Below are 23,627 nucleotides of genomic sequence, written 5' to 3'. Positions count from 1 at the left end.
GCAGTACACAGCTGGAGTATTTGTATGTTAAAAGACTTGCATGCAAATTCAATTCTTCACTCAGAGCACCTCTGCAAAACCAACACTGATGTCTGAAGGATGATTCAACAGTTCTTAAGTAAAATAAAGAGAAACTATCCATTCAATGGTGCGCTCCAGTTCTAGGAAATCATCAGTAAACCTCAGGAAAATGCCCTAATTATCAGATTCAAACAGGTTTCCATTGTGTGAAACAGTGCGGACTTACACAGGTCTAACAACAGCACAAACACAGGATAGAGTAAATGGCTTAACACTAATTCTGTGGAAAATAATCTTGATGTGAGTCAGTGATGCCACACTATAAGAGTTCTGTCTGTGAGACAGACAAAATAATTTTCAAGACCCACAGAAATAACCTATAGATAAACTGGGTATTGTGAGAGCATCAACTCGAGTCCAGTTTTGAGCAGTGCATGTTAGTAAAGATTGGACACATGAAAAAAGCCAGAAGACAACACTGAGAAAGACCAGAGGACAAGAAATCATGATCTGTAAGGAAACACTGATAGAACTAGGGGTTACAAAAAACACAGCTGCACAGAAAAAGGTCTACAAACTACAGAGATTACAAAATGGACTATCTTGTCTCACTTTCAGTGGTGGTAGAAGAGGAAGTGAAGGGCTTTGCTGCAGCAAGAAAGCTTTGGGTTCGACTGTGGGAAAAAATCCTTTTCAATTCTTGGGAAAGGTCACCTCACTGTTACTGGAGGTTGCTGCCTGGAGAGCTGTAGGACCTCTGTTGATGAGGACCCTTAGTGCCCTGGGCTTGTCAAGGGTGTTTCTGGAGGGACATGGCTGCAGCTCAACCTCTCCTTCTGCTCCAGGTGGGAACCAGTGTCTTTGTATCCCTCCCAGCTGTAGGTTTGTTTCTTCATAGAAGAGAAACTGTGGTTCTTACCTGATGCTTGTTTGTTTAGGAAATAACATAAAAGGATCACATATAAATAATATTTTCCTATTTTTTTCATAGTCCAGGATAGGTTTTGATGCCTGGAACATAAAGGTGTTGTGAAGTTATGACAGGCCATGAAACATCTTGTCCCCTTCTCGTTATTTACTGTTAGCTATTGCACTGAAGCAGACTTCAAGAGTTTGGTCCAGCTGGTTTGTTTAGTAATAAGCAAAACAATACTGAGCTAAGAGTGCAGACAATATAATAATGAAAACAGCAATAATAATTTTGTGTTTATAAATATAAATAATATCTAAATATAAATAATATTTTTATATATAAAAATTACTATTGTTAAAATTCCATGTTTCATCCACACTTCTTGACTGTATCTACAAGGTGTATCAAGTAATAAGAATGTGCATGTCAAAACCAGCATGTTTCCTAATATTAGTACTTAATGGGTTGACTAATATTTATAGCCATTTTAACCCAGATTAATGCAAGCAATAAGCTATTGTAGGATCCTAGAGATTGATTGTCTTTATGAATCGTATTCAAAATGTCAAACAGCTGTAAGACTATTCAGAAACTGCAAAGTTGTCTCTAAGAAAAGAGTCAGGATCTGTCTATAGAAGTCTTTTTGTGAAAGCGTGGGACTTGGAAATTTAACATATTTACTGGAAGTAAAGAGTATTTAAACTGAGAGGCATTCTAAGTTATCCTTACATTTTGGTGTGCGTGAAGGCAAAATATTTTTGAGTATTCAAGTAAGCTGTAAATTACTTTCCTTTTGGATTTTGTATTTATTGTTACTGAATTTATTTTTACATGAAAGTTGCTTCAAATGAGTACCTAAAAGTTATCTATAATAATTTCTCAGCTGTTTGCTCAAAACAGATTACAATAAATGTCAGTATATATGAAAATCACTGACAATCACAAATTCAAAGACAGAAATGTGCCGTTTTGAAAGACAGGTTATTTGTCAAGAATAAGATACTCTAGTTCAGTGATCTTATTGTTTTCTAGTTGCTGCTTTTTGTCAACATCCCTGTACTTTCCTGAGTGCTGGTAAGTGCAACGTTAATACCACCTTTCACAAAGATCACATGGATGTAACATAAAAATCAGTCTTTCAAATGACACTTAAATTAATGTAATTTTAATACTAAGATTTATGCCATAACGCATAGAGACCTGAAAAGACAGATAAGGCTTATTTTCTTGTTACTAGATAAATGCTTAATAAGAAAAATAATAAAAAAATTTACAACCTCAAATTTTCTGTTCTATCAACTTTTCAGAAGGCAGAAATATATTTTCTGGCATATAAAACTATTCTACTTTTTTCTTAGAAGTATTCCAAGTACTTAAAAAACCCATAAGTGACATTATTAACAACGAGAAGCCAAGAAGAATAGAAGCCTAGGCATTCTGTCTGGCTAATACACTGAATGTTAATTCAGTAACAGTGGCTGGTACTCTGCCTACTATGGTACTCTGCATGCGTATGGTAATAAAGTAAAACTCAGTAGTAACTAACACATAGAAGTATATTACATGCTGTTTCTCAAATTACCCTACATGAAGAGCATCAGCCCAATCCCATGACAAGGAAATATAAAGTAATAGATGCTGGAGCTGGGAAATGCTAAATGGTTTCTTACCACTCATGGAGAAATACATGGTCTGGACAAAGTCCATACTAGTGAAAGTAGTTGTTCTTCTAAATGTGTTCTGCAGAAGTTAAACACAAATCTTTATTAAAGTGTCTGTGAGCCAACACTTTTCTTTTTCAGTACATTAAATATCTGGTTACTCTTCCTGTAGTATTTTATTCATACATGATTTAACAGCAGCTTAAATTTTCTAATACAATTCCCAAAATACTTGCTTGTGTCCAGATATGTGGTCTCATTTCAGAAGTGCTGAATTCCCACAAACACAGCTGAGTGGATGCACAAAATTGACCTATTTATTTATGGTCATATCAAACATCCTCTGAAAATAAGGAAAAAATAATTCTGTGTGCAGTAAAATGAGGGAGTTTGCTGAGTCCTTTAACTTTAAGCACTAACTCAGACAAAGGTTCCTTAAAAGAACCTTTAAAATGCTTGGACAGAATTTAATAGAAAAAAAGGTTGGTTTTGGAGGAATTTTTTTATTTTTTATCATTGACAATTATTTTGAAAAATATGTTTCCAAATGTTTTCTACCATAATGGTAAAGAACAGTGGCAAACCCCTATACATTACAATATTTCTTAGTCAGAATATCACACAGAATATTCCTTACAAGCTACACAGGAGAAAAATAATATCTTGTTTTTTCAGTGTTCCATCATGAGTCAAAAGAGGTGTATCCAGAGAAAAATGAAAATAGCCTTGAGTAAATGTACCATAATAATACTATTCAAACTATTTTCATATCTCAGTCTAATAATTCCGGGAGTTTTCTCATGGCCTCTAGTATAATCTATTTATACTGTGTCTGTCTGAACAATATGTGACTGAGAATGGTATTTATTTTACTTCCAAATCATACTGGGACACGTTCATTGCCCTCTTTTAAATAAGCATTTAGAACTTTCTGTTCTAAAAAAAGTTTTCATTTCAATTTTGTGGAAAGATGAATGAATTCGCAGGAAAAAACTCTGTTATTTAATAACTTGCTCCAAAGAACAGCATTTTTCTTAAATAAGGCAAATAAAAAATGTTAAATAAAGGAAATAAATATGTGAGTGACGAATTATATGAAAAAAAACAACCAACAAACAAAAAAAACAGACAATGCAGATCTAGTAAACAGATTTACCTGTCAATTTATTAATGTCGTGAGCTTTGTGCTTCCCTCTGGGCCCATCCTTGATAAGCTATGCAAGCTTTTTTACATGCCTATCACAGCCTTTCCTCTTTGGCCCTTATCATATCCTATGTAACCCTAGAACTACACCAGGGCATCCCAGCTGAAATATTCAGGTAAAACCTTCCACTTCAACATGAGGAAAAACTTTAATGTGAGAGTGACAGAGCACTGGAACAGGCTGCTCAGAGAGGTTGTGGAGTCTCCTCTGGAGACTTTCGAGATCCATCTGGATGTGTTCCTGTGTGATCTGCCCCAGGTGTTCCTGCTGTGGCAGGGGAGTTGGACTTGATCTTCAAAGGTCTCTTCCAGTCCCTATGATTCTATTATTTTATGAATCCTGTTTGGCAGTGGGCAGTGAGCAGCCACAGTGCTTTCAGTGGCCTCTCTGCAACATACAAGCTTGGAAGGAGTCTAGTGCTTTATGATATTATTTCAGTATTCAGTCCTCTCTACCTGTAATTTATATATTTTTTTAAATATTACTTTTAAATTAAGAAATGTTTATTATAGAATCAGTCTTGTAACAATACAGGTTCCTTTTTCTAGAAGTGACTGAAGAAAATTCTCAGCATGAGAGAAAGTAGAAAGAAATATAACCCTGTGGGAATGTTTGAGTGTATGTATTTCTTATGGTGAATAATGGTGAATAATGGGAAAAGATGTCAGAAAAATGTATGTACTAGGGGAGGAAAACTTTAAGTGATTCAGTCTGGCAAGCAATAGCTATATCTTGGATCTTAATCTTCATCTCTCACTCTGCTTCCTCCATTTTCTGTCTTATGTTTTTGATTTTTCCCTTTAATTTGTGTAATACTTTAAGTCATTATCATTCAATCTTATATGAGTGATAGTTTTTTTTGCAAGAGATGCTTATTCCCAGATACTACTCATTATTTATAGAAGCATGGGCTAGAGGACAAACTTTTCAGATATTCAAGGGATACCATTTTTACATGCTGGAATGTCTTATATTTAGTGACATTTAATACAAAATATAATGAACATAAGCATTTGACTTTTCCATGTCCACTTTCCAAGAATCGCTTTCACTAGAAAAAAATCTGGATTGCAAAGTCTCTTCATTGCCAGTAAAAACTCTGCTGTCTCTGTGATGCTACAATCCTGTTGAACTGTAATTTTAAAGTTGCCTGTCTATTCTTTCATGTCTACAAATCACATCATTGTCTGTCACAGTGTAACTGTGTTCCCTCAGTAACTCATTCAAGTGAAATGGGTAGCAATAAAATTTGCATCCACATATTTATTGTACCAGTAAAGAGGAAAACCCAAGCTCAATGACATTGCAAATTTACTCCATAAATCCTCACTTCAGACATATTGAAAGATAGGAATCTTTTGTTTAGACCAAATGAAATGAACCACAAGATTTCTCTGCAATAATACATACTTCCCGTGAAATATTTACAAATGATCTCTACAAAGGTAAAAAAAAACAACAACAAAACAACAAACCAGTCCAATTTAAATGTCTGCTCTTAACCTGGTTATAATAGGTTTAACATAGCCTTACATTAAATTTTAATCTGCATTATTTACACCAGATGCACTGAAGAAATCTAAGTGTACAGTCCCTCAAGGAAAACCATAATCTCTGTGCATGACACTTTTTTTTAATGCAATCGCAGAAAGATCTGCTATGCCTGATATTTGAATTAGCTGTCCAGTTTCATTAATTTTCTGTTAAATGCAAAACAGTGTTCAGAAATACCATTCAGATTATACTTATATTTTTGTTGATCTCTTACTCTGTCACCAAGGCACAATGGAGTTTGGCTCCAATTGGATCAAGAGCTGCTTTTGCTGGATGCTACTTGCCCTAATTGATTTGAATGCATTATCAGTACACAAAAATATAAAAAAGCAACTTACATGAAATGTTATTATGACTAGTTTTAGTGTATTTTTCAGGTCTGAGATTCACTGTCAACCCTGAAAATGGTATTTAGACATTGTGCTTTTGTTCTCGTTTGGTTTGATGGTTTTTTTTGGTAGCCAGGGAGGGGCCCCCAGGAGTGGCTCCGGTAAGAAGCTGAGAAGTTACCCCTGCTCCAAAACCAGCCAAGAAGCCATTAGAGGGACAATAGATGCACCTCGGCTATTAACATATGAGAGAACTGAGACCTGAGCAGAGCAAGCACTTAAAGGAGGAGAAGAGCTGCGCTGGAGAGGGAGAGTGGTGCTGGTGGTTGGTGAGGAAGAAGGGGAAGAAGGTGCCCAAGCAGAAGTTTCCCTGCAGCCCATGGTGAGATGGCAGCTGTCCCTCTGCTCTCATGGAGGAATGTGGTGGAACATTCCCTGAAGGCACCAGGAGGAGTGAACTTGGCCACTGGACTTGGATTTTGTGGCCAGAGGATTTGCTGCCAGTGGACTCTGATTACGCAGCCGTGGAAGACCCCAGGCCAGAGGCGTTTGTTCCCGAAGGAGCCCGTGACTCCAGCCCAGGCTGGAGCAGCTCTGGACCTGGTGGGAAGAACTCATGAAGGAGAGGTTTGTGGAGGACTCTCTCCCATGGGAGGAACCCTGTGAGGAAGCAGGGAAGGACTGTGAGGAATCCTTCTTCCTGAGGAGGAAGGAGCAGCAAGAACCACCAGCCTGTGAACTGACTCTAAACCCCATCCCCTGTCCCCCTGTGCCACTGGGGGGAAGGAAGGAGAGAAACCAGGAACAAAGGGATTTGGGCTCCGGCAGAAGGGAGGGGTGGGATAACATATGCAAGCCCTGCTCTTTGTGTTGTCTGTGTCCTGTGTGTGTTTGATTAATGAAATTAAATTAACATTTTTTTCCCCAAGTTGAGTCTGTTTTGCCTGGGACCTTAATCAGTGAAGAACCCTCCTTGTCCTTTGTCTCAGCCCAGGAACTTTGTCCTCCTCATCCCAGAGTGTGTGTGTGTGGGGAGTTGAGTTAGTGGCCATGGAGCTGTTTCTTTGTTGTCATGGTGGGCCCAAATCGGGACAGTTTTCAACAGCTGAACTCATGTTTGTTGATACCAAACAAAAAATCCTAAATCCTACAGAAACACCAGAATTCAAGATGGTCACTTTATACATGGCTTTAACCAGAAGGTGCTGTATCAACTCCTCCTTCTTTTTTTTTTAGAATAGGTAGTTTGATTTTAACCTTTGATTTTAGATAAGTGGTTCTTTTTAATTTGTGAATGGTTTTTTGGATTCTGAAGTAGAAGAATTAACCACTGAATGCAGATCTTTTTTTGTTACTGCAATTCAGGTAGTTAAAGACTGTGATGGAAGGTCAGTCTTTCAAATATTCAACCTCACAACTCTGTAAATTAGGATCATAATGCCACTAGGATGTACAAATCCTTGGCAAGCTCAAAAATACCTTTCATAGAAATTCGGTGTCATCATTCTTTCACAGAAGAGGAAACAAAGCTACAAGATGTAATCGTGTCATCTGAGATAATTTGTAATTTTCGCATGGTAGCTGGTATGATGCCTTTGTTTTGGATAGAAAGGCTTGTCTTTTCCCTATTTTGAAGATCCATAAGAGAATGTAATGGAGTGACAAAGATTCATAAAAAAATAATAATAAAGAAATCGCTGTTAATGCAAAACCAGGTTTCCCTTTCAATTTGTTAAGGCTAAAATTAAGAAGAAATTTAACTGCTTTCAAGGGAAAGGTAACTAGATCAAGAGTCAATCTTTTTGAAAATTCTTTACTGTCAATAAACATCTCTCCACGGAGACAAAAGCACAAGACTTTCTAGTACATCAGACAGGGAACAGAGGATGATTGCTCCAGTTTTCTTGGCTCTGGTTAGGTACCCCATTTTAAGATTACATTAAGAGAACCTGTGGGAGAATAATTAATCATCAGAAGATTGGGAATAAAAGTGTAACAAGAGAAATGTTTAGAGGATCAGTAGCTGTTTAGAGAAGTCTTAGGAAGGAAGTTATTACACACTCCAAGTATGCAAAATGTTGCTGTGAGGAAGACCGTGATGAGTTGTGCCATAAAAAAGTAGAACCAAGAGTAATTGGCTAAATTTGCATCAGGGACTCATGTTTGGTGTTGGGAAGCTTTAATAACTCTCAGTAGAGCTGTGTAACAGAGCTGAGGAGTGGAACACTCTTGGATTTGGCTGAACACAGGGAACAGAAGCAGCCACAGGGGGAGAATCAGCATCACAGGGAGGTGCTTTACTTGATGTTGCCTCACATCAGGAAGATGGATTAAATGTTCTCTTTTGTTCTCACTCCTGCATATTTATTATTAGTGTGATTTTTGCTGCAATTTGTCACAAGCCTGCAGTGGAATACCACTGCTGAGAAAATATGTGCTGGAGCTTTTCCTTCACAGATGTATAGAACCATAATGGTGAATGTTGGAAGGGACCTTAAAGATCACCAGGTTCCACCCTCCCTGCCATAAGCAGGGACACCTCACACTAGACCAGGCTACACAAGGCCTCATCCAACCTGGTCTTAAACACCTCCATGGAGGGGACATCATCAACATCCCTGGGCCACCTATTCCAGCACCTTACTACCCTCATGGTGAATTTCTTCCTGAAATCTAACTTAAATCTACTCTCTTTCAGTTTAAAACCATTAGCCCTTGTCCTATCATTATCTTCTCTGATGAAAAGCCCCTCCCCAGATTTCCTATAGGCCCCTTAAGGTACTGGAAGGTCACTATAAGGCGTCCCTGGAGCCTTCTCTAGGCTGAAAAGCCCCAACTCTTTCAGCTTGTCTTCATAGCAGAGGTGCTCCAGGCCTTTGATCATCTTTGTAGTCCTTCTCTGGACCCTCTCCAACAACTTAATGTCTTTCTTGTGATGAGGGTTCCAGAACTGTACACAGTACTCGAGGCACAGTCTCACCAGAGTGGAGCAGAGGGGCAGAATCACCACCCTGGCCCTGCTGGCCACACTTCTTTTGATGCAGCCCAGGATGCAGTTGCTCCCTGGGCTCCAGCGCACGCTGGCAGCTCAAGTTGAGCTTCTCATCTGCTACTACCCCCAGATCCTTCTTCTCAGGACTGCTCTCTAGCCAGTTTTCCCCAGCCTGTACTTGTGCTTGGGGTTACACTTGGACTTGTTGAACTTCATGAGGTTGGCACTAGCCTACCTCTCCAGCCTGTAAAGGTCCCTCTGGATGGCATTCCTTCCCTCTAGGGTGTCAGCTACTCCACACAGCTTGGTATCATCAGCAAACTTGCATGTAGCATGCAGATTATATACTATAGAGTGCTGCTGGGTTATCAGCTCAAAAGCACTATCAGCATCAAAAGAGTTTTTGTCACACTTTTGTATACGGTTTTTACAGACCCATAACCCATGACACTTGTGTAAAATTAAGTGCATTAGCTTTTTTTTTCTGTAAGTTAATGAACACTAAAGGAAACCACTCCATTATGCTTGGCCATGTTGTCAACTCTATGGCATATTTACTTTGTGATACATAGCTGGTTAGTGGCCGATGTACATTTAAATAGGAGACATGTGGGACTCCAGCTTTTAGTTGCTCTTATTGAAAACTCCTATTGAGTTGAATAGAAGAAAATTAATATGCTTTTATAGAAATGGCTCAAAACTCAAGAGAACCAAATAATGAATGAGATTCTTTCAACAGAATTTTTTTACATAGGCAAGGATGCAGAACAGAGCTCTACCATAAGAATAGAATTTTCCCTTAATTTTCCATGTGATTGTCCTGGCTGTTTTAAAAAAGTGATACAAATCCAATTTTTTTTTTCTTCTGAGATACTTTTGGACTTTTTCATCCACACAATTCAGACAACCAGATTTCCCATCTGAGACTTAGGTTTTTTTCTCCTTATAGAGCTGGATTATGAAGACAAGAAAAATATATTGTGATAAAATAATTTGATTAATAATTTAATTCTTAATCTTCTAAATAAAAATAAATAAAAATTAAAAATATTAATTCTTTGCTCATGGGGATAGAGAATATCCTTGTGTCCAGTTAATGTCTGTATTAAGTACACTGTTCTCCAAAAGCCAAGAGATTGGGAGAATTAAGAAACTGATGCAGTTTTCTGTGCCTTAGGTAATCAGGAGCTGATGGGTTTTGGACTACCTCTTGCATACCAGAAAAGCTAGCACAAAAATCCAAAATTCAGTAAGCCCCAGTTCTTGCAGCTTGACCAAAATCAACCATTTACACTGAAGGCAAGCCTGGGAAGTCTTGAAACAAAGGAAAAAAAAAAAAGGGTAAAGTACTCTGGATATTTAATAAAGTCACATTTTGTACTAATTTGCTGTATAATTGCCAGCTGGCCTGACTCAAGAGTTTATAATCACAGGAATTGGTAGGGTCATCACAATATTTTTTATAGTCCTACTTAACACCAAGCACCAGGCTTATCACTCCTCAGTATCAGAGTAATTCCTTACCCTTTAGAGTACAAAATGGAAAATTCCTAAGTGCATAGCACTTTTTAATTGGACAAGATGAAAATACACACTGAAACATTTGTTTGGGTGAAAAATGGAAATATGTAAAAGGCAAAATCCACATTTTTTTCAGAACAGGCCATGCATTTCTCAGACTGGTAAGGAGACTAATTAAATCTACAATAAATATTATACAAACTTCCATTAGAAAGCAGTAATTTGACTATGTTTTTCCTTCATGAAAGGTATCTGACATTATTTTTTAAAGTTTCCAACCTGAAATACAAGAATGTGAATTTTCAACTTTTACAACCACTGATCTTTTATTATAAACAGAAGGTCATATTATGGTTACATTTTTAAAAAAGAAAATATCCTGAAGTATAATCTCAAAAGAGAAACCATAAAAAAATAATACTCTCAAACAGGCTCAATCTTCTTTCAGGATTAAACAAATACTTTAAAGAAATACAAAAACCATTTTGCTGTCTCCAGCACATTTGGCAGTTACATTTCATACATTTTGTACTTTTTTAGTGGCATGAATTTTGTTCTCCTTTAATCTAAAACATACCATAATCTATTATCAATTCACTATTTGAAAAAGAAACTGTAAGAAGAAGCTGCTTAATTCAGAAAATACCACCCATCTGTCTCAATGAGCACAAAATCTGCGAGGTTGTGTGGAAATTCCCAGGAAAGGAGGAAGAACTTCAGTAAATGCTGGGAGCTCCATAAGTCTGTACTAAATTACTGTAAAATGGCTGCCCATTAACTTTTGTGGGCAGGAGTCAAAACATATTGAGAAATGAGGCTATGCAAAGTGCTGGCAAGGGATGGAATAGAGATCTACCCCCAGAGCGACGTTTCATTGTTATTAGAGTTGAATATTTGAGTTCCTTAGACTGGTCAGACCATTGAGCCTCCCAGCTGGCAATGTCATCTCCTGCATGTCTTAGTAATGCTTATGACAAAGGGTGTTAGAGATCCCAGTTACTTCAGGTGACTTCAAATTTAGTTCTTCAAAACCACAGAAAAAACCCAAATATATATTATAGTAATCTTAAACCTATCTTGTCCCTGCAAGACTACTGTAATACATCACTTGGAGGTTTACTCTTTAGCAGCTGGGGGACCACATCTTTGGGACCTGGAATGAAAAATGATGTTGCAAAATAGACTCTTTGGAAATAATATAGGTTTTCTGTCCTGGATGTACACTTGACAAATAGATTGTAATTATTAGATAGGCGGTTCAGACTAAATAGTAGGTGTCTTTTAGGGCAAAATATAATTTCTATTATAGCCATAGTTGGATAGATAAAATAAAAAACACAAATAAAGCCACAAAAGTAAGGTTTTTGTAAGGCCTGAGAGGTTCTGCAAAGTCCTCAAATTTATTATAATTGCCTTGAACGTACTTTTAAAACCGGTTTTTCTCTCCTCTGTCCTATAATTAAAAAAAAATAAAAAATAATTGTGGGCTTTTTGGTGACTTTGCAATTTCCATTGCTTCTTTTGCCAAATGTTTCCCATTTTAAATTGACACAAAAATGACACTGCAGTCTGTGAATGGGTTACTTGCAGCGGGAACTCCTCCACAGAGAGCTGAATTTTCTAATTGCGACTGAGAGATAGGTCATTCCTCTGGCAGAGCTGATTCAAACAATTTGGAGGACATGCAGGGTGCAAGAACACAGTGGAAGAACTTGAACAATGTGACAAATGACTGTTCCAACCTGTCCAAGTCTCAAGATCCAATTTGCAGTGGTTTTGGTTTTATAAATGAAGAACAGTCTCTGAATAGATTTTTGCTTGCAAGCATATGTGTGGCAAGCTTCAGAGGCAAGCTTTCCATCTTGTTAGAAAAAAGCTGATATATCCATTTGGAAAGATCCTGTTTAATTTTTACATGCAAGGCACAATAACTCCATCCTAAATCTAGTTTGCAGTTTCATACTAGCTCAATATACTGAGATTTTTAAAAGTGATTAGTTAGTGTGGGTGCCTGACTGTTATCTGTGTCCACTCTCCAGTGTGTTATACAATATTTGATTGTTAAAAACTGCTCTTTGAAAATCTCTTTGAAAATTATATTTATTAGAGATATGATTTGGAAAACTGTTAGTCACTTTCCCAAATATTGACTTAGAACTTTAGGATTTGGTTTCCTGGTATGTTATGATAGATGAAGATGAGTCAAGAAATTCAGTGCCTAAATTTTGAAACTGCATAAATCACAGGATGCTGCAATTTGAATAAGGGTGTATGATTTATGTCTCCTCGAGGTGTGTCACAGCATGCTCATAAATTAGTCTATTATATATTATGTATGTAAATCTAAAACCAAATCAAATCGAAAGCCAGAATACCAAAAATCCAAAACTGAGGCAAATAAATTAAGACTGAGAACATTCACAATCAAAGTATACTTTAACTTTTATTCAGTTGAAACACAATGAACATGTGCATTATCCTCTAAATTAAAATTTAGCTAGTGTTTCTGGAAAAGAATGTTGCTCCAGGAACATGGTATGCAACAAAGAATTAAGTGAGAAATAAATTGTAAAGAAGAAAATTTAAAAAATAATATTGTAGAAAAAGGATAGCCTTCTTTTTTCCTGATTACAAATAAACACTCCACTGTAATCCAATAGATGAAGGAATTGCCATCATATTAAAAGTTTTTACATGTAGAAATAATTTCTCTTTTCTTTAGAAAACCTCGTATGTTTTGTCCAGGCTGACTGTGGAAAATTACTGTTGAGAAACGTTGGTACAATGACTTGCTCAGTGCAAACCTTTGAAAAGTTTATTTATAAGAATAAAACTAGAATATGCTTTAAATGATAGCCAAAAGAAAGTCCATTTCTGGTTAATAGCAAGTTAAAGTGAATGACTCTTCAAATACCTAATGAAATTCAATGGCTATTTTGAAGACTGTTCCCTGAAAAATACCTTAACCTGAAAGTATGTAACAGCTGAAAACCCTTATTTCAAGGGAAGTGGAAGAAATTTGGTTCTATATAGATAGAAAAAGATTTTAAATATATTCCAGACTTTAAAAAAAAAACACAACAAAAAAATCACAAATCTGAACCTTGATAGTGTAAAAACAAATCTAAAAGTTTCCTATTGTTCTTTTAAATCCATTTCACCCTTCTTGAAGAGGCTTTTATTCTACTTTCACATGTATTCAAATCAGGTAAAATTTTAGTACAACATATATGGTTCTCTCCATCCTGAATGTTAGATACTGCCTGTGTGAGCTGGACTCTGCTCTCACATAATTATTTTTCTTTATTATGTTTTTAATTGACCCAAATGCAGTGAGTTGCTTCAAAGGATCAAGAGTTATGAAAAGCACATCCTTTTCATTTAAACTCCACAGGGCACACCCTGTTTAGACAGGGTTGGTTCTCACATAACTCATCACCATCCACTTGAAGATTCTCAGTCAGTTCCTTTCTGTAGTGAGGTCACGCAATCTAAACAAAACTAGTAAGTTTAATGATGTCACTGCTTATATCTTCACAGTCATCTTTTCATATGTTTAGCTGAAGTTACAAGTTATTTATTGCCTCAGCAGATGGTCAACATACAAAAAATGAGCATTTTAATATAGATAGAAATACAAATGTTACTGTAAAGTTCTTTTTCTTTTCCCTATTCCAGTCCTTTGTTCAGGACTTTCCTCAGTAACACAGTCACTAGGTCCCCCTGAAAAAATTTACTGTCTGTGATGACTAAATTGGAAATCAAGGATGACCTGGCTATTCACGTGGTTTTCATAATCTGGGAATAGGCTGTTTGGAGCTGCACAGGATGTGTCTCATTTTGAATGCTGGTTCATAACCCCTGACTAACAGAGGACATGCAAGGAGTATAGTTCCAACATTTGCCTGAATTACTGTCAGCCTTTTCTAGGGCATTGTGCAATCCAGCTGGGATGATGAGGATTGTCCAGAGCATGACCTAAGAGCCAGCAAAATGAGAATTAAGGTTTGGATTTTTCATCTGAACTCTGAAAATGGTTGGACTCCAACTCAAGATACTGCAAAATATAAAGAAAGGCCAAAATCTGATGAAACAGCTGCTCACTTGAAATTTCATCTCCTCTACCTAGATTAATCCTCTCTTCTCCAGTCATCACTCCTTCTTTTGTGGCCTGAACTCCCAGAGTAACACACTTTCTTGGGAAGGTGTCTTCCACAGGGAATTGTAGTCACCTACTACCTTGGGTGAGGGACATCTGCCAGCACACTCTTTTCTTTCCTTCATGTAAGATATTTTCTGGAGGGCAGGAGACTGCTGACACTCACATAAAAGTCAGGCAAGAACAAAATATAATGCTGTCCGTCACTGAAACACAGAAAAATGGAGCATCTGAGTGTGTATCATAACTAATGGGTTTGCATATATTATCTTCACTATTAATTAAAAGTGCAGAGGTAAAACCAAAGAGAGGTTCTGGGGACTTTGGTCCACAATCCTTTTTACTTTTCTTTCATTCTTTCTTTCTAGGATGGCTGAGAGCTGAGAGGACTCATACAAAGTCTGGTTTTACCTATTTGCTGCATTTTTAGGGGGAGAGTTAATGGTGACCTCAACTTGTACGTCTACACTACAAAAGTGTGAGGAATACTTAGGACAGGCTCCTCAGTGACAGAGGTGAAGTTCAGAGCATTTGAAATCACAGTGAAAGCTACACAGATATGTGGTTAACTCCTACCGCTGCTGAATACACCTGGACAAAACAATTTGATTCAGGAGATAATAGAAATGCCAGTGGAAGGGAAAGCCAGTGCCAAGTACAGGAACAGACTGGCCTTTCCAAAGACAAGAAACCAAAGTAAAGGACATGATCACACTTGGGATACTTCAGCTGAGGACAGTTTGAATTTGTTTCCTACAGTGACCTCTAGATCCCACAGACTCCCTTCAGAAGAGAGCAAGGAGATCACAGTGAGGTGTGCACAGTGCATGGTCTTGCAGAGTAGGAAACAGAGAAGGGAAGACAGTCGGTGACAGAAGAAACTGTTCCTCCAAAGAGAGGGCACTCCCTTTTAAATTTTGCTTGCATTTTGTTCAGTTAGTCAAGAAGTGCTTCCCAGCCACAGAAAAATAATGCTACTGGTAACACACATCCAAAATCTGATCCGTTGGTTCTTATGATCTTTAGAAACATCAAGAAGTTCAGTGCCATGATTTCTGAGGTCACAGAGCACTAAAGGAAACATTGATACTCAGAATATCCAGAAATTACATTTCTATCTCTTTAGCTACCTTGTTAGGCTGTGCCTGGGTCAATATTTACCTAAATCAATGTTTACCAAGCTTGGGTCAATATTTACTTGCATTTTTAGAAGAGAAACTCCATTTCAATGGTGAATAGCAGTTTACTACAGGCAACTGGGAGAAATTAGCAGGCATAGCATAGAAAGGAGAGGAAAGGCAGGTAGTAATGCATTAGAGAACATGGAGGATGCCCATGCTAGGGAGCTAGTAAAGCCCAGACATGAGACATAAAGTTAGAGGTGGTGGAGAAGGCCCAAAAAAGGCAGCTAAACAAGGGATCTAGTTTCATTCATTCCTGACAGGGATTGGCACTTAGCTGATTCTTGAGGACTTTGAGGCAGATTAACCTGCCCCTTTTCCTTACCACAACACCACCAGGGAGTGTTTGATCATTAAAGCTGGGATCTATTGGAAGGCAGCCCAAGAAAATTGCCTTTTTCTGTAGTGGAAATCTAGAATGAGGAAGAACCTGAATCTCTGGGCCACTGTGCTCCTGCAGGACAACTCATGTCTTCCTTCTTTGGTTTTATCCCAGTAACATTCTGGATTGCTGCAAAAATGATACCTTTTTTTTTTTTTTTCCTTCTCCCCCCCTTCCCTGAAGCTCATTAAAATAAAATAAATTTTAAAAAAAGCTTTTCTTTCCAATCCCAGGGGCAGACTATGTTAACTCCCATTCTTCTGAGGAGTCTGCAACCTGTGCTAGCAGTGCTGGGTGCCTGGTGGACATGCTTCCCTCCCAGCCCAGCCCTGTGCTCCAGGAGTTCTTCCCCCAGGGTAAGTTTGCTCTTTACAGGGCAGCTGTCCATCCTCATCTCTTTGCAGAGACTTCCACTGGATGCAGGCAGAGCACTCAACAACAGGCAGGCAGACTGGCAGGCTTCCTCTCCTCTCTCCCACCACTGCCTTTTGAAAGGTCCTCAAAACAAGCTGTGAGCAAATGAAGCAGATGCTATCCATCAAAATTTAATAAAAAGACTTTTATATAAATAACATTATCGTTCAGTTGCCTGTAACTTTCTGGGAATCAGTATTTGGAGCAGCCCTATATGTTGGTTAAACTGAGCTAACAAAATCATATAGTAACAAAGATTACTCTAATAGTGATTTTTTAAATTATTATTTATTTTTATATCGACTGAGTTGTAGTCAAAGTAGGTCAAACTGGGAAAGAGCTTATTGATGCTGTGTACAGTCATGGGCCTTAAAATTACATAATGACATCATGTTTTTGTTGGATTGTTTTGGTTTTTTTAAGATGTTTATCATCTGAGTGACATAATGGGGCAAACAGTTGGGGTTAAAGGAATATTTGTATAATAAGGCATCCCACTTTCCCATAAAAGCACACAAATGACTCAAAACAATAGGGTACTGCACCAATATTCAACATTGTAAGGCCTCTCTCATTCAGTTGCTCAGTCCTCTACATACTCTACTTTTCATTTCAGCAGGTCTTGGATAGCTAACACATACCCCTTCTTCATTGAGTATTGACAGGCATCTGAGGTGGTAGTATATTTTTCACTCTGAGCTTCTTGGGGTGGATTTTATTATAGAAAAAATAGGAAAATTATCCCTGTATGGGCAGCAGTGCCTATGCAGGCAGACTGGGAGCCCCCAGTACACCCAGCAGGCACCTTGTTCTTCACCTGTGCCCACCTTCGTCTTCATACTTTCATTTGACACTCCCTAATGCCTAAGACAAAAAAGGAGAAGTGGCTGTCCATCCCCTCCTATGCCTCCAAAGACATGACTAAGCTATTAAATCACAACAACTTTGAACCCCATAACAGATATGAGAACAAATGTATTATAATTTTATTGGGAAAGGAAATGAATGGGTTTTGTGAAGCTAACTGACATCAAGTTTACCCTGACCTGTTCCCCATCAAAATCTTGCTTTGAAATGTTTTTAAACACCAGATGCAGCTGGTGACCAAGGTTCAAATAACTGACATTACTAAGATGCAGCCAAGATTTCAGCAGGCCTCATGGCGACACTTCTGGACAAAGATAAGGCTTTGTTGTAAGCATGAAAGCTTGGAACACCACTAATCATATGTACAAAAATGTCACAACAGAAATCATTAGCAGTCTTGAATCCAGTGGAGAGGCAGGGGAAAGAAGTTAGCTCAAGGACTAGGGATGAATAAATAAATGATCCTTAATGTTTTAAGTGAACTATATAAAGAAGCTGTAATGTAAAATGTCTGATTAAACATTTGTGCTACATTGACCAAATTCAGAAGTCAATTATTCTACCATGTTTTCTTCCACCAAAGGAGAACAATTATAAGAGCTGTTTTAATGGCTTTTCTTGAAATTAAACTGGGAGAATAACTTCAACTTCAAGAGTTTATTGTCTTTCTAAAAATTCAGACTTCTTTTAAGCGTAATTTCGTGTTTACAGGCTTTAATTTCAGATTTGCACCTGGTCTTAGCCTAGGGGCAAAAATAAAAGGATACAAGTCAAAACTCAGAGACATAAGCCTCCAGTACTTAAACAGGATAGCTAACATCATGGGGAAGATACATATGTTCACAATGTGTTTGGATTACTGAATAAATAGTAATTATTTTATTTGCTCTCCTTTCAAAAGGTTGGCTAAAATTGTGCAGGAATAAAGAAACTGCATTTTAGCTTCTATTAATATTTACCTTGAAACAGAAATCACGAAAATAAATATAGTTGTGAAAAATTAGATAGATAGATCTTTTTCTTTCATGCTTTAAAAAAACTTAACTGTCTGTTAAATAAAAACCCCAAACAAGAAAAACCAAAACCAAACCACCAAAAAAATCTACCCCAAAAAAACAGTTAAAGCTAATTTCCCCTCTGCTTTCCTGTCCTGGTGAGAAAGCAGTAAAAAAAGCAAAGTTTGTATAAAGCAGTTCTAACCACAAATGTTGGAATTGTTCTACTAATGAAAACATGATTTTCATATATATCAAAAACATGCTGTAGTTTGAAGAAAAACATAAAAACTCTGCTATTAGACAGGATAATAGTATATTACACTACACACTACTTGGTTTGACAATGATTACAGCATAAGCAAAGGCAGGTTGATATCTGTTTAAATAGTTTTACCTAAAGCTACCCCTTTTTTCGGATATTAATCTCCTCTTTGAGTAACTCCAAGATTAATTTTATATCATTTCCTTGAATTACAAATGCTAGAAACCAGAGGAACAGCCAAACATTTTTCTCAGTAATGAGTCAGAAAAAAAAAAAAAAAAAAAGAAAAAAAAAAAAAAAAAAAAAAAGAAAAAAAAAAAAAAAAAAAAAAAGAAAAAAAAAAAAAAAAAAAAAAAGAAAAAAAAAAAAAAAAAAAAAAAGAAAAAAAAAAAAAAAAAAAAAAAGAAAAAAAAAAAAAAAAAAAAAAAGAAAAAAAAAAAAAAAAAAAAAAAGAAAAAAAAAAAAAAAAAAAAAAAGAAAAAAAAAAAAAAAAAAAAAAAGAAAAAAAAAAAAAAAAAAAAAAAGAAAAAAAAAAAAAAAAAAAAAAAGAAAAAAAAAAAAAAAAAAAAAAAGAAAAAAAAAAAAAAAAAAAAAAAGAAAAAGAAAAAAAAGAAAAAAAGCACAGTTAAAACCAAGAAAACTTTTCTAAATATAAGTTGTAGGGACATAAATAAAATAAGATGAATTACAGCTAAACATCTGTCTTATGCTGTACAAATAGTTTGGAATTCTAGACAGATGAAAAAGAAATAAAGAAAATCAAAAGGAAAAGGAGGAAAAGAAAGCAAAAGAGTTGATAAAGTTTCTGGCTACAATACAGGAGACATATCATTACCATATGATCTAATGTGGGTGTCAGCCTGGATTGTGTTCATTGAGAGAAACCTTATTTTTAAACTGTGCTATGGAATAGAAGCAGGAGGGTTTTCAACCAAGTGACAGTCACTGAGCTGAACTTACCCCCTCCTCCTTTCCACACCTGCAAAGCCTTTTGCCTGGGTTGAATATTTAGTTTAATTACATCTCAGCTTTGAGAGCTCCTGTTGCAAATCCCTGGATTAAAAGGTACGGTTTTCAGTAATTCTCCTGAACTATGCTGTACTAATAAAACTTCAGGCAAGTCTACAGCAAGAACTAGCTGAATTTTAAGAGAAGCAAGGAAAAAATGCTACTAAATGTTTAGCAATGTAAAGTTTTGTATTCAGCACTTTTGTTCCTTGGGAACATGAGAATGCATTCTCAAGGACTGTGCGGATTTCCTACTGTTTATTTGACTGTTCTGTCTCTTGTTTTGATTTGTATAAGCACGGCTATGCTCCTTTCTTTTTCTTTACTGTAAACTTTTACAGCAGTATATTCTCTGTTTGCAAGCCAGTGTTTAGAATCGCGGATGCAGTGAGTGTAAAAAATATGTGAGTTCTTCCATTTCTGTTTTAAACTGCACTCTGTGATTTCTTTTGCATTCGGTTTTCTTCATTTATATTCCAAACATTAATGAATATAATTTCAATTTCAGAGAAAAAAATACATAGTTGATATGTTTGTTGAAAGGGCTCAGTATATGCCTTTGTAACGTTAGAAAGTGCTGTGTTACAGTGTGCAAACAAGGGACTCACATTTAAAGAAGGTTCTTATGAATGAAATAGTAGAAAAGAAAATTCCTTGAGCTGAAACTCCTGTTAACAAAGTTTTAATCTCTTTAAAGCTTTCAGCTTCTATGTTTGCACATCTAGACTTTATTACAGAAAATGGGTAAAACTTTTGGAGGGGACTTTTTAATATTTTTTTTTTAAACAGGGTTTTTTTTTGAAACTGCACATATTGTTTAACTTACCTTCTGTGGCATTTTGAGAGATTTCTGACAGTAAGTGAACTAATATTTAAAACTTTATACTGAGGTAAACTGACAAGAAGACCACCAATACAGTGGTGACGTGAACTGATGAAGCATATTTCCTGTGGTATTTTAAACTGAATTGTGGCCAAGTGTATGGTATAGTTTCCTCTGTTTGTGGAAAAGTCTTCCTCATTGTAAACACATAATTAAAGCAAATTTAAACAGTTATATCCTGCAGACATAAATACTGTGTCACAGACCTTTAAGAATTCAGATTCCCCCCCTTCTTTTTGTAAGTGAAATGTAAACATTTCTTACAAGTTCAGTTTTGTATATATTTTTTCTCTGTTTATGTTCGTTTACACATGCAAACAATAGAAACAGATATTTGTGCCTGCAGTACAAATACCTATATGAATAAATATAACAGAAATTCCTATTCCCTGATTTATATGTAGCCTATCTGCTGTTTTCTTTGCTGTATCCTCAGATTAGATCCATTATATCCTTTCTTGTAGTACAGTTTTCTTTCATACATATCTCTTACTGATTTTATTATGCTTTTGACAAAACAAGGATCAATGGAAAAGGCCTACTACTAGGTTTAACAGAGATAACTGAAGTCATCAATATTAATGTGAACAAGAAATAAAGCGTGAAGACACTTCCAAAGTGCCTTTGCATTGTTTTGGGTTGGTTTTAGTGTTTGGTTTTTTTTGTTTGTTTGGTTTGGTTTGGGTTTTTTTAGGGGTAGTAATTTAACTCCAGGATAAGATCATGATTGTGCATTCTTGGGGTCAATGGTGCTTCAGCAATGACCTTGGGTGGGGGGTAGGAATGTGAGATGTTTTAAAGATATAATTTAAAAAAAAAAAAAATATAGAAATACATTAAAAAGAGCTGGGAAAGCTCTTTAAAAAGTACTGACTGCCAGTGCCATGTCAGGGTTGGTGTAGAGTATTCCCAGTGTTCACTGAAGTTAGTGTACATTCTGAAAAATATTTTTGGGGGGTAATGTTTTATTGACCATTTTCACAAGGATGCTTATTACAATGAATAGTGATGATCTAGCAAATTTGTCTTCCCATTTCAGACTAGTAATAAGTTGCATTCTTATTTACAGTAATTAATATATAATAATGTTTATTTTCAATATCTTGTTTTACATTAAACCATGTTAAGAGCTCACCAGTATGTATTAACACCACTTTGTTTTGACATCCTTACTTGTCCATGTGTACTCTGCATGCATCATAGGGGTGTTGCTGGGGAAGGGACACAACCTCCATGTAGGTGGGGGGTTGGGGCAGGAGGGAGCACAGGAGGATGGCCCACATGGGGACACATCGTGGCACTGCTACATAGCACGAGTTAGCCCAACACTGAGTTGGGCTTACAGGACATTCTCTGACCTTCTAGTTGACATTGGTGGCTGCAAAACCCCTAAGTGCATGCAGTAGGCAATATGTCTGCTCCAGGAGTAGAAAATATTGTCAGGTCCAACTAAGAAACCAACTAAGTCTCTTAAAGAGGCAATAGAAATAGTGTTTCATTCCATGTGAAGTCACTTTGAAGTCTTTGGAAGATCTGAAGATGTTCAATACCTGTCTTCCTCTTAGGTAGATGACAGAAATATGAGCTATGATTTTAAACCATGAACATGTTTTATAAGGTAAACTTACCATCATCTTAAGACTGAACCCTAAAGCTTTCTGTGGGATTGCATTACTGGCATCTGTAGGTAGATATTCATAAAGGAAATTGAACCCAGGCACAATATGATTGCATCTAATTCCAGGTCTGTGTTTTTAATTTATTTAGCTTTTTTTTTCTATTAATAATTTCTGTACCTGGAAGTGGTATACTAGAGAAAGAGTCCCCAGTATACTAGTATTACCTAACACCAGCTGCCCATGTTAGTCACCTCCCTGGTAGGTTCCATATGTCTATAAAGAGAGAGAGACAGTCCTCCTCCTCTGACCCTCCTCCAGCTTCTTAATCTTACCATTAGTCAATATGGAGCTGAGAAATGCTATACCACTCCCCGAATTGTTAGGTAACTTCTGCTAGAAAAAAATTCATGCCAGCTAGTGCCCAGACAAGAAATTTTGGAAGTTATTGATCTGAAGAAACAAGCAGACATTTTTGCTTTCATTAAAAAGAGCAACATCTCTCTATTCTGGACTATGCCAACAGTTTTTAAGAAAAGGCTCCTAAACAACTGAAAAATTTGACTTTCTGGTATTTGACAATTTCCAGGCAGTATTCTTTTTTGGGGTTTTTTGGGCGAGTTGGGAGACGTGTCCAAAAAGCAACCAATAAAGTTTTGTAAAAAATAAGTTTCTAACTTTTCTTATGTAAAATAAATAACAAAAGAAAACAATTTTCAGAAAATTAGCTGATCTACACAGCCTTGATACCAAGCTTGCTAACATTTTTTTTGTAATTTCTCCTTCAGCACACAACAACAAAGGTAGCACAATCTACAATATGTTGAAATTCATTTAGGCCTAGGTCCTAAGAACATATATTCAAGAAGTCTTCCTTGTTAATATCACAGAATCACATCTAAGGCAATACATACTTGCATAAAGTTGCTCCTGAGAATGAATGCCTGCAGAATGAGGACCTGAAGTCCTATTAGAAAGTGTGCTGACAGCACGACAAGCATCAATTCAGATGCTTACGCAGTGCAAAGCAGAGGATTTTCAGGGTGCATTACTTATATCATAAAATCCCCTAGCCAAAATTTTGGAAAGAAAGCCAAGACTACCCGATATAACACAACATTGTATTCCATTTTATTGTGCAGTTTAAACTGAGAAAGAAGTATAGCTCATAACTAGATCCTACTCTTTCTCAGTCAGTTTTATTAGGCTATAATTTAAAACACACAGCAAGCTGGAACATTCAAACAATATTTCTTGAGACATGAAATACTGCATTACAGTGAGTTTGGGAACCTCAGGTTCATCCCCAGGGAACAAACTCATTGCTATGAAACAAATGCTAATGAAATCAAATAGACTGTTACGTTGGCAGAAAACAGACACATGGAAAATGTAGCTTATTGTTTTGACTCGTTTGCATAACAAAATTGACAGCGCTGCCTGTTCTTAATAAATATTACTCTAAATATGCAAACAGATGTGTTTACAGTTGCCTTTAAATGGGTCTGTTAAAAAAACCCAAAACCAACAACCCCCCCCCCCCATTGACAAGCAGTTACCAGACTCCTATCACATAACTGTCCTATTTTCACAATTCAGTTTTCACTTACTGAAAGGAACAGTTATGCAACTGGTGAATATACTAGACTTCTTTCAGCAGG

The 23,627-nt window shown here is 36.6% G+C and overlaps 1 protein-coding gene across 1 annotated transcript in view; it reads left to right on the top strand.

The window, feature by feature from the left end:
- Positions 1–19,358: 19,358 nt before the first annotated feature.
- Positions 19,359–23,627, top strand: part of DCN (decorin) — a 40,783-nt gene continuing 36,514 nt past the window's right edge. The window contains exon 1 of the mRNA XM_010008016.1: positions 19,359–19,524. The gene's annotated coding sequence lies outside the window, so the exon portion shown is untranslated. The remainder of the gene's footprint in view (positions 19,525–23,627) is intronic.

Source organism: Chaetura pelagica, unplaced genomic scaffold (assembly GCF_000747805.2).
Source record: "Chaetura pelagica isolate M959 unplaced genomic scaffold, ChaPel_1.0 scaffold50, whole genome shotgun sequence".
Taxonomy (NCBI): domain Eukaryota; kingdom Metazoa; phylum Chordata; class Aves; order Apodiformes; family Apodidae; genus Chaetura; species Chaetura pelagica.
Note: the sequence above shows the minus strand (reverse complement) of the source record. Positions and strands in the feature narration are given on the sequence as shown.